At 34.4% G+C, this 17,249-nt stretch overlaps 1 pseudogene; it reads right to left on the bottom strand.

Moving 5' to 3' along the window:
- LOC102884389 overlaps positions 1-16,217 on the bottom strand; it is a 28,009-nt pseudogene extending 11,792 nt beyond the window's left edge.
- Between the last annotated feature and the right edge of the window lie 1,032 nt (positions 16,218-17,249).

Genomic DNA, 17,249 nt, shown 5'->3' on the forward strand with positions numbered 1-17,249 from the left:
CGCTAGTCTATAGTCCATGCCCAGGAGTCTCTGTTTGTTTGTCCTGTTCATTTGGTGCTTTTAGGTTTATATCCCACATATAAGTGATATCATGTGAATTTCAACTTTTTCTGTCTGGCTTATTTCACTTTGCATGATTATCTCCAAGTCTATCCACGTTGTCACAAATGGCAGTATTTTATCTCTTTTTATGGCTGAGTAATATTCCACTGTATATATGTACCACAGCTTCTTTATCCAATCATGTATCGTAGGACACTTCGGTTGCTTCCATGTCCTGGCCACTGTGAATAATGCTGCTATGAACATTGGTGTACAAATATCTTTTCGGATATGAGTTTTCAAGTCATTGGGGTAAATACCCAGTAGAGAGATTAATGGATCATATAGTACATCAATTCTTAGTTTAAAAATATTTTTAATTACCAAGTTTTCCAGCAAAATCTAGTATAGAGTTGAATCTTAAACTTTTGCTATTTTAATTTTTGTTGATTCAACCAGGACAAGGGAAGGCTCCATGCTTTGCAAACAGTGAGGTACTTTTGGATATTTTCCAGACTTCTGATGCTGAACTTTGCATGTAACTTGCTGTACTCTTTCTTTGTGATGCTTTCGAAGTGAACCAAAAATATTTAAAAAGGAAAGGGTTGTTACTGTGTTTTCTTTGATTGATATACACAAGGAAGGAACAACTGCATTTAAAAATATTCTATATATTCTGCTTTTAAATCAAGTGAAATAACTTCAACTCCAATCACCTCTAGGTTGCTCTGCTAATGAGTCTTTCCTAAGGTGATAGCTTAACACAGATTCTACATTATTATTTTAATGCATGACAAGATTCTGAGAAAAACGGCTTCTCCCTGCATACCTGTAAGAAATCAGTAAATGTTAAAATAAGCAGACAGCTATGAAAATGGATTTGATTTTTAGCCACAGCAAGTTCTCTCAATTTGCAAATAGGAAAAATCTTGCTCTAAAATGCTATGAATTAGAAGTGAGAATTTTCCAGCCTTGTCCTATAAAGAATAACAATGGCAGAGCCCATAGTGTGTGTGTGTGTGTGTGTGTGTGTGTGTGTGTATGTATATATATATACATACATATATACACGTATATGTATATACATATATATACATATACATATGAATATGTATATACATGTACATATTAATATGTATTGGTGGGCACCTATCTCTGCCACAATAACAAATGAACAAATATGAGGTATTTTTTATATGTAGACATATACGTGTGTATATATATATATATATAATTAGTTTTAGGAAGCATGAAAAACTGCAACGATTGCATTAGGAATCATGAAAAACTGCATTAGGCAGCATGAAAAGCTGCAACGATTGCATTTAACAGAAGTTCACATGATTTCTGCATCATAATCTATTCCCCTTTACAACCCTAATCTATTTTCCCCTTTAGAACGCTCATCTGTTTTTGCACAGGACTGCTATCCCAAGTCCCTTGGTGTTTCCCAGTATTACTATCAATCATCAAGTTATTTCTAACAGTTTACTTGTATACCTCCTCCAGTATCCTTGTTAGCCTTCTTATAATCTCTATTATAAATAACACAAGAAAATAACAATATTTCACCTACACAATGAAGAGGCTAGTGTTTTGTTTTGTTATATATATATATATAACAAAACAAAATATATAACAAACATATATATATATATATATGTTTTGTTTTGGTTTAACCTCTTGGGTAGCAGTAACATAATTATGGTGAAGATGTCCTTTGATCTTTAACTTCAAATTTCCAAAAAGTGTTTAATGGAGCTATTTGGAGTCTATTCATTGTTGTAGAGCAGAAATTAAGACCCCAGAGCTGGGTTCAAATCTCTGTTCTTCCAGTTACTGGCTATCCAAACTTAGGCAAAGTACTTTGGCTCCTTGCACCTCAGTATTCTTATCCACACAATGGACACAAAAGCAAAATCCGGACTAGGAGTTTTCCAGGAATCAATATATGTAAGGCCCTTTGCAGAGATAGTTCCTGGATCCCAGTAAGCCCTCACAAAATTTTAGCTATTGTTATCTAAACATTCAGCAAGTAATTTCTACTCCTAAAGCATACGTATATTTTGCCATGGGAAACAGAACAAAAAACCAGTTTGTTGTTCAGTCACCTGTCATGATGATTGTGTTATAATGACCCCTATTCTGAAATATGCCATGTTGAAAATTCTTAACCATATACTACAGATAATTTATAGTCTGAAACAAATGCCCACATACAAAACAAGTCTTGAGATTACCATGTTAATTTCTGTGTAGAAGTCTCAAACCTGAATATTTATTTCACTTGCATTTATATTAAAAGTTGGTTTTGCTTTTTTTTCTGTTTTGCCTTTTAATAGTTCCCAAAAAGATAAGATTGCCAGTAAATGAGACCACACATTGATAGTATAGGGAGTATCATTTTATAGCAATTAAGAAAGGCACAACTTTATATCTTTTTTATACAAATATCTAAGAGTGGATCACCAATTCTCCACAGCTCTTTCTCAGATACTTCAGTGTTGTATTCTTTCAGGTAAACCCTCAGCAGATCTCTTGATGGCTTCAATGCACTGATTTGAGAGAAAATGGTTTCCAGTGGAATTTTAAGTCAAATTGGGACAAGCTGAACATCAGTAGAAAATACTCGAAAAATGACATGGAGAATAGAGTCTCGACATGCTCAGTCAGTTTATTTTTTAAAAATTATCTCTACTTTAAGTTCACAATTTCCTGTACTCTTTAGGGAGATTTCAAAGAAGATGTTTAAATTCACGGTCTTTTCAATCTAAAAATTAGCATGCCATGCAGTAGATGAAAATCATTTTCTTTCTTCACATGTGGCATATTTATACCACTTTTTTGTAATAAAATTTAGAATGAATAGTTACCTTTCATGTTTCAACTCAAATAATTTTCAATATATGATGATAACTTCTGTATCCATGAGCTGTGGCTGCCAGAGAATGGTGTAAAGATTTGCCTTTATATTTCAAATGTACAGACATAATGTTTCAAAGTCAGCACATCTTTGAACTTTTACGTTTTTGTCCACAGTAGTTAGATACCACCTTCCCCCTCCCCGCCCCCCGGAATAAGTATAAGTAATTAGCACTGCAAAAGCAAAAGTAAAATGGCCCTACATGCCATTTGTAATACATAAACTTGTAAATAAACTAAACAAATGAATTTTAGGGGGAAATAAAAGATGATTAAAGGCATTAATGGTAAATGATGTAATTATTCATCCTTTTAACAGAACTTATAGTATATCAGTAGGTTTTAGGCGCCAAAAGTAAAATGGCAAATAAGAGAGAGAACTTGTCTTCCTGGAAACTGGCATCGTAATGACAATGACGTCTAAAAATCTTTTAGGTACATACACTTAGATAAGTTAGGAGGCTGGAGTATCTCCATGCTGGAAGATAGAGTTACCTTAGAATCCTTTTCATTTTACTATTTTGGTGTTTTGAATAAGCTGTGGGTCTTTCTATATAAAGATAAATATCAAATAATAAACTAAAATAGTCTTTTCTGCCTTTAGATTTATAACGTCTGCATACAGAAAGTGTAGTCAATAAAATGTTATAGTCATAATATTTTCAAACATTTTTTATGCCTGTGCATGTAGCCATGAGTTTAATTTGAAAAAAGGGTAAGGTCTGGCATACTGATGACAGCTTGAGTTAATGGCTGTTCACAACTAAAAGTAAAGAAGTGAAATGGATATTAGAAACATAGAGAGTGATTATATAAGGGCTAGTGATTTCAATGCAGATGTCATTCTTGGAAATGTAACAGTCATTTGTGACCATGAAGCAACAATTCTAATAAAGAAAGGCAAACATGGTGAGAATGGTGGAAATAAATAAACTCGTATTTGTTTAAGCCACTGTAGGGTGTTTTCTTACTTGCAAATAAAGGGTTCTTCAGCGTTGAGCTAGTATAAGTGAAAAGCAAGACTTAGATTAAGAATTTGTCATACCTTGACATAGAGGCCAGTTGACATGACAATAACGTGCCTACACTAGGGCCATGGTTTGACTTAAAGATAGTAACTGAGCTACTAATCCTATGGGAGAGAACCAGGCTGGGATGCAAAATATTCAGCAGGCACAGAAAATAATAGGTGGGTTTTGCAAACATAATGAAAGTGGCAATTTGCTGAGGTAAAAGAAGTTCAAAGAAGGCTTTGCCTGTGATGAAGGTTTAAACACAGGGGGAAAGGGCAAATCCTACAGCAGTGGTAATTCCCATTTCATCTTTACGCTCTGTATATCCAGCTGTGTAGCTAATCAAGCTTTCTTTTCCCTTGTGTATATTCATTTCTTCCTGATATTAATTTACATGTGACATTGATTGCATCAAGCAATGAACCTTCAAGCAGTAAGCATTATTTTCTCACTTGAAAAGAGTAAAGTTAATTAACACCTTTGGCATTTGAAGGCTATAAAACTTGCCTAAGGTCACCAAAAATGAGCACTCATGGGTCTTTATTAGCAACTTTTGCTTATCCCACTGGGTACCTGTAAGTCTATTTTTGTCAGAATTTTTAAAGAAATAAATTATTTATATACTAATTATGGAAAGTTATTATTTTAGTTGGTTATTAAAAATGGCCACAGGAAATATATTAACCTGTGAAGTAAAACTGTATTTACTGAGCACGGGAAGATAGAAAAAGAAAAAAAAGAGAGTGATGGTGGTGTTTAAAAAGTCAAGTAAAGGTATAAAGAATACAATTGTTTTAGAAAAACCAAACAAGAAAACTAGGAAAGATTCTAAAAATTGTATGCTGCATTCTAAAGAGATTTTAGAGGAACAAAATAGAGGCCTAAGAAAGAAACTATAACAAACATCCCTTCAGTTCATCCTTACAAAGAAAACATTAAAGGCTTAAAGATTTTGTAAATTGCTCCAGTCACTAGAGTACCTGAGTATGTCTTGAGTTCCTCTACAAGATATAAGAATGTTGCAAATACAATACAAGCCCTAATAGCATATATGTTACAATGTAAAAATCCCTTTTTCAGAAATATTGCAAGTGATTTTGCTTTCCTAGGAAATGTAGCAAGGTAAAATCAATTCCAAGTCCCTAGTTTATTACTTATTGTTCTTTATTCCACATATAAACTTTCCTGTTAAGAAGTCTCCAGAATGGCCAGGAATTTGGTGAAGGGAATAATGATGCAATGTATCTGTTCAAAAAAAGCTTTCAATTAGAATTGTAGACACAGTGTCATTTGAGAACAATACTACATTGTTAGGCACCACATTTTCTCTTTTTAGGACATCTAATGAGAGTATAGGTGGTATTAAACACAAGGTAGATTAGGATCCTAAACAACCTGTAACTCATTGCCAATTAATTGGAAAGTAAACTACTACTTTTCATAGCATCAGCCAAACTGAAATGGTCTGTATGCTGGTACTAGTTACCCTCATCTGTATGCCTTAATCATTAAAAAATAAATAAATTTAATTTATATAATAAGTGCTAAATTATAAAAGTATACTTTATGATTTAGGAAAAATAAATTAAAAAGGATCTGCATAATTATTTTCCTTCAAAAAATGTTCATCTTATTGTTATTTATAAATGTCAGGAAAATGCAGATAAAATCAAAGTTCAGAAAACAACAACCTGGCTAAATAAAATATATTATCTCATCATATGAAATATTATTCAGTATTTAAAATGTTTCCTGTAGAGCTCACTTATTGGTCAAAAAAGATGTATACTGTATTTTAAATGAGAAAAAAATCAGGTTTTATATCAATAAAATCCAACTTTTTATAAAAGAAGTTGGTTGTGTATATAGAGTTTCTTCATCCTTGAAATACACAGAGGAAAAAAAGTGTAGAATGATACACAATTGTGACAATGCTATCTTTGAGTGGTGAAATTTTTTAGCAGTTTTGTTTTCTTTTTGTTTTGTTTCTGACATTGATAAAGAGACATTTAAAATGCTATTAAAATTGATATTTTAAAACTTCAAATTTAGAGAAAACTTTAAAACTTATCCAGTCCCACCTTTTACTGAGTAGTATAGTGCTTTCTGCTATATTCTTATCATATAACTCAGCTGCTAGTCAAATGCATCTAGGCAAGTATGGCTCACTTAATTTTTAGGCAGGATGAATGAAAATCTTCTATTATCAGAATTGTCTTTTTTTTCTTTTTCTTTCTTTCTTTCTTTTTTTTTTTTAACTCAAGTTTCCTACATGTAACCTTTCTTTGGCTCTTGTCCTCTGTAAGTGGTAAGTGAGTTACACAGGCTTATTCTTTTTTATCTTTTATCTTTTTTGTTTTTTTTTTTAAGCGGTCTTCCTGATATGTAAGGACTTCTTTGTACTCAAAATCCTTCCTTTTTTATGTTTCTTTAAACTCTTGGCACAGGCAGATGGTAGAGGATGTGAGAGAACAGAGAGATGAAACAATCATGAATGCTGCTCGAGCAGCCCACCTATCCTGAACAAGGTGCCAGGTGGCCCCACTTGCAAACACCCTATTTTCTGCAAACAGTTCTCTTAGGGGTTTCTTAGGGGATGGAAGTAAGGTGGAAAGTATTTTATGCAAGGAAGATAAAAACATGCACATCCGTCCTTGTTTAAAATGAAATTCTGCTTTACCTTCTTCCTATAAGAACTATCCAGAAGTATCCGAATGTTTTTTGATGGACTCACAGTGAAGGAGTGGAAAGGAGAATTAGACATAATACAGGGGAAGACAGTATCTGGAGAAAAATTAAAAATGATTACTTTTGTAATCCACAACTGACTTCACGTGTTTTAAATATTGTCAGCTACTTGAGCACTTTATTGCTGAGGCGTTTCTTTGAAGCATTCACAGTACTTGATTCAGATTTTGCATGTGTTAACTAACACTCAGTGGTATTCTCTATGCTTAATACATGTTATGTTAATCAAACATACATATCATAGTCACCCACACATAAATCCTCACTATGAGAATCACAGGCACACAGACTTTCTTGAAACAGGTATAAAAGAAAGTTGATTTATTGACAAATAAGTCACTGAAAAATAAACAACCCATAATTATTCCGGTCAATTGAAATATACAAAGAACATAAGTGAATTCACAATTATTCTATTCTCTGTAGTCTGGCTTTATTATAGCATTACTAATAAATTATCTTAGAAATTAACTGAAAAAAATTCCTTATGCTATCTGCAAATTCCCTATATTATCAAATTGACATCTGCTGCTTAAAGTTAGGTGTTTTTATAGTTGTGCTCTCAGTGTGAACTCTAAGTTTGGATGTAAGCATTGGTTTCAAATTGTCTTCAGCATCTTTCTGGCTGAGGAAAATATATGAACAGATTCCAATTTAACATAAAATATAGAGTGAAAAAATTATATACTTTGGAAAATATTAAGTCATGTACATTATAACAGTAAGTAATAATTCAAAATACTATTTCCTAGTAGTTTAGTATCTAAAACCTCCCACAGAGGCCCTATTTTTGGACTTTCAAAATAGCTCAGCATAGGATAGAGCATGAAATGCATTTGGGCCCCTTTGTATATAGGTGCATCACGATGAGTCAGCAGTCAATCACAGTTTTCCATCCCATGAGTTGTAGATCAGTTCAAAGCCGTAAGTGAGAAAATTCCTGTCAGGTTATATAGGGTGAAAATTCTTCTCTCACTTTAGCAGGAGAAGAGCAGATTTCCACAGGACCGTTTTAGTCCTGCTACTCACAGGTCACCCAGGGAGATCACCAGCTCAGATTCTTGATGGTAACCAGAGAAAGTGGGTGTCACTCACCTGTGCCTCTCAGAGAAGAGCGGAAATGTGGCAGAAGCAACCCCGGTTCAACAACAAGGACTTTTGCCTAAGGAAGTACAAAGGCAGCCTCCTGAGCCCAAAGAAAAGCAGAGTCGAAACAGGACTAGAACACGCAAGACTAGATCAAGGGTAAGAGGAAGACATGTAAAGATGGAGAGAGAAATATTCCTGAGTGTAACTCTGTAGTAACACGATGTCTGCCTCCTTCTCTCCTTCAGTTGTGTCTCCCGGGTGATTTAATCTGACCACAGTTTTTAATTTCAATTACCGTACACATCATTTCTATAAGTGCTATGCTGTGCTATGTTGTGCTCTGTTGTTCTTTCTCAAATTTGACTGATTTTTTTTTGGTAGTCACTTCTTCGGTCACATTTTCACTTTTTAAAAATTTCTTTATGCATGTTAAACCTCATTGTTTTATACAGTGTCTAATAATTCTAATATCAAAGTCTTTGTGGGCCTGTTTCAACTCGTTTCTGCTGGTTCTCACAATTAGGGCCTTGTTTTGTGATTTTTGATTCTAAATGAACATTTTCCTTTCAACTTTATTTATGAGAGTTAGGTAAGATGTGAGTTGAAGTAAAATCTCTTAGAGATACTGTTTTCCTCACACATTCTATGAGGGCACTTCTGATCCTGAGCCTCATGCAGTTAAATCATTAGCTTGAGCTTGTTCAGTCCACTCTGTGTGAATTTAGGCCGCAATCCATGAAAGATACCCAGTGTTTTGAATTTTCAATATAGATTTTCAATATAGCTCAAAGCTACAGCGTGCTTATCTCTCCACTTGGCAGGGTTCACCTTATACTAAGGGCATAGTTGCTAGCACTTGTGCAGGAGTCTGTTTTTAGATTTCCCATCATGCCAACATCCTAGTCTTCATCTTCTGTCTACTCTACCCCATGCAGCTACCAAAAGAGAAAGCTAATTTCTCTCCCACAATTCTGGCTTTCACATCATTTATTTTTCATTTTGAATTTTCTTTATTTTTTGTGCCAGCTCAACTCAGCATTTTAATTGTTTCAAACAAGAGAGTAATTTGTGACATCTATTTCACCAAACTGCCTGAAATAAAAGTGATTACTGCCTTAAAAAAGGTTCATGTTCTGATATATTTCTCTCATTAGACTATGTTTATAAGCTGTCTCTTTCTAAGACCTTGCACAGAGCTGACCCAGAGCAGGGCTAAATAAAACTTAGATGAGCAGAGTGAATACATTTCATGACGATCTTCCTGTTTGGACTCTGACCTCAGCAACACTGGGCCTTAGCTACACTGAACAAATTTGTTATGCTCATTCCCACATCAAGACATTTCCAAGATTTATTCCTTTCTCACTTCCCACCTTCAATAATTCCAGCTCAGAGAGCTCTTCCTTAAGAATCCTTTCTGATGTGCAGACAAGGTCAATTCTGCCTAACTATGTTTATGCAACACTCTGTGCTCCTCTTTCATGGTGTTATCACAATCACAATGAAATGATTAATCTAGGGATTAACTGTTTGATGTCAGTCTTCCTGATAGCTAGAAAGTAAGCTCATGAGCAAAGGAATAATGCGTTTTGTTCGTGGAAGGATGCTCACCACCTAGCACAGTGCCTGGCATATAGGTCCTTTGTTAGTTGTCTGTTGAATGGATTCTTAAATGAAGATGAAAAGCATTATACAGACATACTAAAAAGGGAGGAATTGCACAGTAACCTCCTTCTTGACTTACTATAGGTGTGTAAAAAAATGTGGAAACTTAATAGTCCTATATAGATGATAAACAGTGTGTAACCAATTCTCCCTTCCAATGAGGCAGGTAGGTAGATGCTCTCAGGAAGGCAGCCAGGAAATTGTCTTCTGTTCAGGTCCAGAAGGTTGCATTACCTATAACCTCAAGTATTTAAAGTGGAGAACATGTATTTTAAAACATTTGTATCATTAAGCTTTTTATGACCTCAAATTTATTTAATTTAAGACATTAACATATCTATGTATAAGTCAACTTCATAGTATTTCTTATGGGGCATTATCAAATAAAGATTATATAAAAGATAACTGCTAAATGTATAAATAAATAAGGGAACACACCAAAACACTGCCTCTGGTAATCAAATACATATTTTCTCCTTCACTGAATTGTATCATTTTAGGTGCCAAATAAAACCTTTATGACAGTCTCACTTATAGAGTCCCATTTCATCCAAGCATGAAACAAAACTCTAAGGAAAGAAAACTCAAAGTAAAGTAATGTTGTCAAGAAATATTGTATTTATTCCACATTCTTTTAATTATATTCTTTTTATGATCTGACAAGATTAGGAAAATCATCTTAAAGATACTGGAAATAAATTTATGCTAAACTCTAAAGCAATAGCTTAATAGTCCATAATAAAGTTAGTATAATTGCTTTAATTACATCTATAATTACATTTTACTCCATATATCTCTATGACAAAAAAACTTTTTGTTTTGTATTTTTCTTGTGAAAGACAAAAAATAAATAAAAAAGCAAAGGCAAAGCAAACCCTCTAAACCAAACATATATAGGTTTACATTAAAAAAGAGAATTAAAAAGATAATTTTAATCCAGAAATGAATATGTAATTTTCTCTTTTGGTATTTTCATACTAAGAAATTGCTGACATTTTCTTTGTAAACAAAACTGAAAATAAACAAATAGAAGTACATATTGTTTAAAAAGAAATAAATCGCTTTCTATGACCAGAGGATCCAGAATACCCCAAATCATGTGTGATCACAAGTACAGTGAATTCAAATAGCCACAGCCAAAAATTCACTTTACAGAGTCAGCAAATTACTTGTTCTTTTCACTTTGCTAAAGGAAAAGTTAAAGAGTTGGGGGAGGGAGGTGGGGCTGGGGAAGACCACCTGGAATGGTAAATGAATCTAATAGAGGAGATTTAATCAAGACAAAAACAAATAATATCTTGGACCCATTTTATGGTTTATAAAGTACTCACACAACATGTTACCATCCGACCCATACAAAAATTACATGAAGACTTCAGCCTACCTTTTATTTTTTTTAAATGAGGCATCTCAGAGGGTAAACCCCTTTTTCTCAAGATCAAAAGCTAATAAACAGTAGAATCAAACTGGAGGCAAGATCTTTGTTCTACAACTAGATGCTTTTCTTACGGGCATCTGAATTTTGATTGAGAAAATAAACTGTTCCGGCCTAGCACGGAAAGATATGGTTTTGCAAAAGACATGTCTAAAGCACAATATCAAAGCATACTGTCAGTTAAATAATGGACTAGATTAATAGAAACATAGACTAGTGTGAAAGAGATAATCGGCTAGCTTTAGTCTGTATTGTTAGACCAATAGGGATATTATGTAGAGTTCTGAGACCTCTGCTTTAGGAAAATTATAAATCAAGGGTCACTACCAGATTGGAGGCCCAGTCAAATCCGGCCCAGAGATATTATTTGCCCAGCCAAAAAACTTAAAATATGCGTTCCTTTAGGTAGTTGCAGGCATTGCCCAGTTTTCCATGGGCATTCTCATTCTCTGGTGTCTCATTCACAGCAATTGTACATATTTATTCTCTCCCTGCCTCTTGTGGGGATTTGATTTTCCAGACCACTGATACAAATAAACTAAAGAATTTTTCAAAAAGAGTGACCAGCTGGTGAAAGGATAAACTGTGTCATCAGAGAAGTGATTAGAGAATTAGGTAAATCTAACCTGAGAAAGATAAGGCCGTGTGATCAAATTAAATAAAATTTGAAGGCAGATTTCATTATGTGTCTATTCTGCTTTTAGACATTTAAAGTCTGCTCATGGCTACAGGACAAAGACTAAATGTTTGAGAAGTCGAAATAAGCTCCTTCCTCTATAATCTGACCTTTCCCGAAACTCATTTCCTCTCAACGAGGAAAACTACAAGTGACCTCTTTGAATGCCATGTTCTCACGACTCCATGTTTTTGCACAGACTAGGCCCTGTGGCTTTAATGCTTTGCTCATATTTGCCTAAACTAATTATTTTCTTGTTGCAATGCAGCTCAAGCACCTTTTTCTCAGAAGTCCTCCTTACTTCCCTGCAGAGATAAGTGCCACTTTCTCAGGCTCAAGTAATACTATGTTATATTTTCACTGAGCCTCACTTTTACTCCTCCTGCATTACTCCATGAGAACTTTCTGGTGCGGGATTATTTCTCTTTAGTTTTTGAGCTTAGTCCTTAGTGCAGTGTCTGGCACATAAAAGATGCTCCAACAAATAATACTGACACATCCTTTTCAATATTTAAACACCTGGTGGATGGAAGAAAAATTAAGATTACTCACTGTGAGTGGGGACTTAAAACAGGACCGCTGAGTGAAACTCACAGGAATATAGATTGCTGTGCAGGGAGGGGGAAATCTTCCCAACAAATCAAAACTTCTCCAAACACAGAAAGGCCTCCCAGGTGAATAAGTGAGGGGGACAGCCAAACATACACTGAGGACAGAATCTAGCTTTGAAAACTGAGTTGATTCAGTGGGACTTTAAATTCTATTCGATCCTGAGTCCGGTACTTCTCTAAATGTATGACTATCCATGCTGAGAAACTGCTGTGCACAGAAACACCACAGTAAAGGTTTGAGAGAAACAGTTTCCTCACAGGGGCTGCGAGCAGGAGGAAATTCTACTTCAATAAATTGAATCTTAAGGGAAAAGAAAATAAGAGGGGTCAATCTGGTAATTAGTGTGCTCCTGATGACACTTGCTAAGGTTTTCAAAGTGTTCCTAAATCACTATAGTATTTCACACAGAAACACTGCCAGACAATATAGCTTCTGCAGGTTCACAACCAGAAATAGAATCCACATGCCTTCTCCTATTGAGAGACAGACATTACACTATTTAAAGGCTCCAAAAATCTGGGCACCTTGAATTAAAATTTATGAATAAAGACCAAAAATAAATGTGTCCCACAATCTGGAGAGGAAATAACTTTAGAATTTACATTCTTTTTTTTTTTTTTTACTTGCTATAAACCATCTCTCTCTCTGTCTCTCTGTCTCTCTCTCTGTCTGTCTCTCTCTTTTATCTTTTGCCCAATTTTCTGTCAAACTTAGGTCCTCCTACCTTCCTCTTTCTTATCTATCCATCTGTCTATCATCTCTATTTAGGTTATTGCTCTGTCTTTAATGTTATCTTTCTTTCCTGTGTTTGAACATAGAAAGATTCTGCGCATTCACTTCAAATTTCACTGAATTACATGCACAGGACACTGCCTATAGCATTTCTTCTTCTAACTGAGTCACAAAGATTCTACTTGGAGGCTATCAGATGGATAAACGGACAAATTTTAATTCCTGCTTCACACAGCACCCTGAGTTTCTAAAAGTCCAGAATAATGTTATATAGTTCTGCAATTTCTGGAAGCCAAAGGTTTAAAAGACTAGTGAGCATAGAGGTAAAACTGAGAAATGACCTACCTAATTACAGTTAAGATCCACAAATGTTGACAGGTGCCACTTTATGAGGCAACTAACTCTCTCCAGAGCGTCCATGGCCTTTTCTCTGAAGCAGTTGCAATGGAATGCTTCGAGCACAGGAATCAGACTGCCTGGATTCTTGGATTACTGGATTTATCACAATAGCAGTTTATTGTGTTCTTATGGAAGCTTTATGTTTCCACATATATAATTAATAATAATAATAATAATAATAATAAAAATACTTAAACCATGTTTTTTTTTTCTTTTGATAAGTAATGAAATTAATCCCTGTGAAATTACTAGATATCATAAGTGTTTAAAAAGTGCCTTCAAAACATTTCAGTATTAGAGTGTTATGGAGGCCAAATAACCCCAAGGTGTTGAATTCACTACAATCCAGTTATTAGAATAAACCTCAAAGCCTGCTGTACATTTAAATATAAAAAAATGGTTATAAGAACTACATGACATTGTAAATAAATCACTATAAAATTATTCATACTACTCTGGAGAAAAAATTTAATCATATTGGATATACATTTATTCATTCATTCATAGCTCATACATATTTATTAATCTCCTTCTAAGTACTAAGGATTTATGTAAAGGCCAGCTTATTCCCAGAAGAGCTGATGGGATGCAAAGTTAAGCTGTCCTTTAGCAACTGTGGGACAAAATGAGCAAAGAAGACCCAGCTTAAATCTTTATTTTAAACATATTATTTTCAGGTATGAGGCTCCCGAAGAGTTTTCCCCATTCATGCATCAGTATTTTTGTTTCCTTAGGTAATAGTAAATTGATTCCATATTATATATATAAAGTCAACTCCTAAGTGATGTAAGGAAATGAGATATAAGCCAAAGCCTGAAGAAGCATTTTCATTATCCATATATGACTAAAATTTTATCGTAGTTCAATGTGATTACAGTGCCCAATAGACATTGAAATTTTAAATGGTGTGTGCATAGGGGATAGACAATGTTGGTCCTGGCTTTAGATTTCATAGCCCAAATCCACACAAGTCATGCAGTAGTAGGATGTCGCAAATAAGACCCAATTTTCCTGCCTCCCTCTCTCTTTCTCATGTGCACACGTGCATACACACACACACACACGCACACATAAATAAAGCAATAAGTAAAACTATTTGCCATGAGAGAAGAGCAATTGCTTGTTAGCTCTTATCTCTTGAAAATTTACTGGATTTAGACTAGAAATATTTTATTGAAAATTTTCATTCTTCCCAATGAACATTTCCATTTAAAGGATTTGACTTAGATTGTCAATTAATGGAAAAAATTTCTATTCTATAACTATAATAAGGGATTCTAGTTATTCCCAGTAATGCCAGAGATTCTGTTTCACTTTCATTTTCTCTTGATTTAATCAAGGATTTCATATTTAATTGTAATTTGAGAAATTAAAATCTAGTAGATTCCCACCCTCCAAATAAATTTTCATCAGAGCTGGCTTTTCATTCCTAAGTCTGCTTCATTTATAAATTTTCACTTCTCTTCAGCTTCAATGGTTGATAAATTATCCTAATCATGCTACCGGTGTTCAATATAATTACCCGTTTAAAGGAATTAGAGATTATTTTACAAAGTGAGAAATGTGACTACTAAAACAGAGGGCAAGAAAAACTGTTTGAAATGACAGTGTTGGGGCTGGAGTGAGAGTGTTTTTTTTTTTTAGATTTACTAAAATTATACCATCCGACTTGTGGTTATAGTAGATATCAAAGGCGAGCATCAGCATATTGAATAAAATTCTTGGTAGAAATAATACACAAAGGACACAGCTTTAAGCAATGAGAAATGAAAAAGACAAGTGTTTCATGTAATTTTACACAAAAGATCAAATTAGATTTGCTTTAATATAGAAGTTACAGGAATTTCAAAGAAAATGGTCTTCATGGTTCAGATGTAGTGAACTGAAAATGATTTGTTTTTTAAAAAATAAAGACATTTTATCTGATGGATGAATTGTTTTTATTCAGAGCAGTTCTTTATGATTCTTTATATAAAATGTTCAGCATTCGACCACATTATTCCATGCCCTTGCTGAACTCGACTTTAATGTCTTTCAGGTGAAGGTTCAAATCTCAACTTGAAATATCAACATTTAAAAAAAGTCCCTTCTCCTCAGTCTTATATTATTAGTTTTGGGCAAGCAAGTTTATTTTGACGTCCACAGATAAATTTATGGAATCAGCTACAGGTTTTGTAAATGGGGAATTTGTTTACAACCACCCACACATTAAAAAAAAAAAAACCTTGAAAAAACAGAAAAAAAATAGCAAACATCTTAAAATCTATTTTTCTGAGAAATTCAATTGAGAAAAATCTATGTTGTAAACTTATAGTTGCCATTTAAACAATTGGAGAACAAAAGAGACCAGATATTATAACTTAATTTATTATAGAAACTTGATAAACCTGAAATAATAGCTAGCCTAAACATCAGTCAAGGCCATAAATCTCACAACATTTTTCTTATGAAAACAATGTATATTTGATCTGAAAATTCAACAAATAACCAGGAATGAAAGTTATAAATGTATTGCCTCTCAGATCCAAAATTATCTTTCAATATATGTCTTGTGATAATGATACACCTTTAAGCATCTCTCCTTCACAGTGAGCATGGTGTTATATTTCCTCAATAGTGGGCACTGGCTGGATATGAAAGAAGAAGGAGCTCTCCTGACGTTTCCATCTATTGCTTGGGGAGTCAACTATGTGTGTATGAGAACATCTGGTGGACTCTGCCCTAGAGTGTGGTCCCAGAATGCGTGGTCCCTCAGTAACATTGCAGCTTGCTCTGGCAATAACCTTTCAGCAGCCCTTTCATTCCAGCACTCCAAAGGGTTCTTATCCAAACTGTTGCCCCAATCCACTTCACCGTAAACACTAGCATCCAAAGTGGCACCCATATTCCTGATGCAAGCCCACTCACAGCCTGCCTTCCTTAACTCTAGGGGGTTCCTGTGCTCAACTTCTGCTCTCTATATGCCCTGTACATCTTGCCTGTGGTCTGGGAAGATTCTGAACACCCTGCTCCCTACTTGTGTTCCAGGTCACCTTCGGCTTACCCAATAACTGTAGACCAACTCCAGCCTAGCCAAACCAGCAAACTTCTTTGCTATCTAGTGAGTGGAATCACACCTCCAGCAAGCTCTGAACACTTTTTGAGTTTGTCTTTCTTCAGTACTCTCTCTCATGCCCAGGATACCATATTGAGTTTTCTTATATCTTATGGTTACTCTTGGGACGTATTTAAATAATTATTTATATTAAACCCACCTCGTTTAACCTATTATGGGGTTTTTAATCTTCTGAATAAACCCAGACTGATATATCATAATATATAACTTTAATCTGTATATCCATGTTAGGAATAAAAATAAAATTGTATATGGCAAATTCCAGGCTTTCCAATCATGGAATCTCTTCTCACTTTTCACTGAGTCTATTTCTCTTGCTATAAAAAAAATAATCTGGTCTACAATTTCGCTTTAAAGAGAAAAGAAGCAAGTAAATTGCCAATGTTTAAGTAATCATTATTTAATTTTATTTTAATTAAAAATAACGACCTTTTAAATTTTGTATATCGTGTGTTATTCACTTGAGTATTAGGTTTGTTTGCCCCCACACCCCCAAAAAACTAGAAAATTGGACAAAGTATATGAAAAGATTTTTCTTTTCAGGCTTTGAACAGCATGCAACACCAAAGTTTCATGCATAAGAGTAAGAAAACAAACAATATAGGCCTTATAATAACTCTGATTTTATGCTTCGAGGCATTTTCAGACCTCAGCATAGGGAGATACCCAAGCAGAGAATAATAGTGTCACTGAATTGAGGGCACAGAGATCAAGTACAGGCAGGCCAAGATGCTAAAATTTATGGACCATAATATATGGAGATATATGCTGAGCAAAAGTTCCAGAAATCTGCCTTTGGGT

Source organism: Pteropus alecto, unplaced genomic scaffold (assembly GCF_000325575.1).
Source record: "Pteropus alecto unplaced genomic scaffold, ASM32557v1 scaffold7, whole genome shotgun sequence".
In the NCBI taxonomy this organism is placed as follows: Eukaryota; Metazoa; Chordata; class Mammalia; order Chiroptera; family Pteropodidae; genus Pteropus; species Pteropus alecto.